The following is a 3,234-nucleotide window of genomic DNA, read 5'->3' on the forward strand; positions in this document are numbered from 1 at the left end:
GACAATTACATGACTTCACAGATATGTGGAATTTCAAAAAAAAAAAACTGATGAACATAGGGAAAGGGAGGGAAAAATAAAATAAAACAAAATCAGAGAGGGAGACAAACCATAAGAGACTCTTAACTCCAGGAAACAAATAGGTTGGAGGAGAGGTGTGTGGGGAGATGGGGTAACTGGGTGATGGGCATTAAGGAGGGTACTTGATATAATGAGCACTGGTGTTATATGCAACTGATAAATCACTAAACTCTACTTCTGAAACTAATAATACACTATATGTTAATTAATGGATTAAAAAAAACCCTAAAGGTGATAGTTGACACTGAGAGCATTAAATCCTTCAAGTTAAGAGCATGAGTTCTGCAGTCATATTGCTTAGGATCAAATCCTGGCTGTACTAACTGTGAATTTGGACAAGTGACTAGTTTAACTTGTCTAAGCCTCTGTGTATTTATATGAGAAAGGGAATGATATTGGTCCCTACCTTATAGGTTAGTGATGAGCATTAAAGGACACATGGTTTCAGTTATGTATTGCTACATAATAAACCGCCTCCAAACTTAGTGGGTTAAAACAATTTCAACTGTTTTTTTGCTAATGGTTGTGAAATTTGGGCATAGACACAGCTAGTCGATGCTCCATGTAGTATGGCTATAATGATTCAGTGGAGACCAGAGGATCCAAGGTGGCTCAAAAATGTAGCTACAAAGGCTGGGGACTGGCTGCTTCTTTTTTCTCTCCATTGTTTCTCAGCCTCTAGACCTTCTCTCTTTCCCTGGGACCCTTTTGTCCATCAGAAGGACTTTTGGACTTTTTTACTTGATGGCCAGTTTCAAAAAGCATGAAAGCTGAAGGCAAGGCTTCTGTATTAGTTTCCTATTGCTGCTGTGACAAATTACCATAAATATAGTGACTTAAAACAGAAATTTATGATTTGGAGTTCTGGAGGTCTGAAGTCTGAATTGAGTTTGACAGGTCTAAAATCAAGGTGTTGGCAGGTGTTCCTTCTGGAAGTGCTAGAGGAGAATCTGTTTCACTAACTTCTACAGATTTTGGAGGCTGCCTACATTCCTTGGCTTGAGGGCCCCTTCTACTCTCAAAACCATGAGGGTGGCATCTTTAAATCTCTCATTCTTTCTCTGACCTTTGCTTTCACCATCACATTTCCTTCTCTGACTCTTCCGCCTCCATCTTATAAGAACTCATATGATTACTTTGGGCCAACCTGAATAACCCAGATCTTCCCATCTCAAATCCTTAGTCACACCTGCAAAGTTCCTTTGCCGTGTAAGATAACTATTCACAAGTTCCAGGAATTAGGGTGTGGACCTCTTTGGGAATGAGGGAGAACATTATTCTACCTACCATAGTCTACCTTCTGGCTCTCAATGATTCATGTCCATCTCACATGCATTTACCCCACCCCAATTCCCCCCCAAGGTTTCAACCCATTACAGCATCATCTCAAAGAACAAAATCTCATCTAAATTTTAGCAGCTCAAAATTTCCAAATCCCATCATCTAAATAGTCTGAATCAGATATGGGTAAGACTCTGAGTATGATTTCATCTTGGGGCAAAATTCCTGTCTATTTGGGGACCCATATAATTAGAAAGCAAGTTGTCTGCTCCCCAAATCCAATAGTGGGATGTGAATTGGATAATAGCTATGGAGATTCCTGTTGACAAGAACAAAGTGGAAAGAAAAATAGAGTCACCAATCTCAAGCAATGTAGTGTTGCAACTGGGCAAATTCTGTTAGGTTTCAAAGCTCGGAATTATTCCTTTATGGCTTAAGACTTCTGGGTTCACAGCTCTGCCTTTGGAGTCATCCAAAGTCCAAAGTCATCCACTTATTTGCAGCTAAATAATTCTGTCAGCTTTTTTTTTCTTTTTTGAAAGCCGCAGACAAGCAGGCACTGCCTAGTGTCTGCACTTGGGATGGCACAACCCAGCCTGCCTGTGATGCACTGTGGGTGCCCTGTGCAGTCTCCCCTCACTGTGGCTGGCCCATACCCTCCTCCATATTATAAAACAGGGATATTTGTAGTCTATCTGGATTCCACTGCTGGAAGGCAGAACAGACCTTGGGTTTCTTTCTTTCTTTCTTTCTTTCTTTCTTTCTTTCTTTCTTTCTTTCTTTCAACAGCTTTATTGAGAGATAATTAACATAATCTACAATTTATCCATTAATGTGTACAATTCAATGATTTTTAGTATATTCACAGAGGTGAACAACTATTACAACCAATTTTAGAACATTTTTTATCACTCAAAAAAGAAACCTCATACTCTTCAGCAATTACATCCATTTCCCCTCAATCTTCTTTCCTCTTCCCCCATTCCTAGGACACTACTAATCTACCTTATGTCTCTATAAACTTTCTCAAAAAGTTTTGTCTATTCAAGGCATTTTATATAGATAGAATCACATAATATGTGGCATTCTGTGACTAGCTTCTTTCATTCAGCATGTTTTCAAGGCTTATCCAGGTTGTAGCATGAATCAGTATCTCGTTTATTTTTATTTTTGAATAGTATTCCATGATACAAGTACATGTTTTATTTGCCCATCCATCAGTGGATAGACACCTAGGTCATATTCACTTTTTGGCTGTTATTATTAATGCATAACCATTAACCATAAACATCCATGTACCAGTTTTGTGTGGACATAGGTTTATATCTCTTTTAAATATATACCTAGGAGTGAAATTACTGAGTCACATGGTAACTCTATGTTTAACCTTTTGAAGAACTGCCAGACTGTTTTCTAAGGCAGCTGTGCCACTGTCCATTCCTGCCAGTAATGTATGAGAGTTCTAGCATCTCCACGTCCTTGCCAACAATTGACATTGTCTTTTTCATTAGAGTCATCTAGTGGATGTGAGGTGGACCTCCCTGTGGTTTTTAAAAAAATAATTAATTAATTAGAGAGAAAGAGAGAGAATGGGAGAAAGCACGAGTGGGGAAAGGGAGAGGGAGAAGCAGACTCCCTGCTGAACGAGGAGCCCACCCTACATGGGGCTTGATCCCAGAACCCTGAGATCATGATCTGAGCTGAAGGCAGACACTTACCTGACTGAGCCACCCAGGCGTCTCATTGTGGTTTTGATTTCAATTTCTCTGGTAGGCAGTGATGGTGAGCATCTTCTCATGTGACTTTGGGTGTGAAGATATGTTCGTTGGAAAAATGTCTACTTAAATCCCTTACCCACTTTACAGTTGGGTT

This window comes from Vulpes vulpes, chromosome 1, assembly GCF_048418805.1.
Source record: "Vulpes vulpes isolate BD-2025 chromosome 1, VulVul3, whole genome shotgun sequence".
NCBI classification, from domain to species: Eukaryota; Metazoa; Chordata; class Mammalia; order Carnivora; family Canidae; genus Vulpes; species Vulpes vulpes.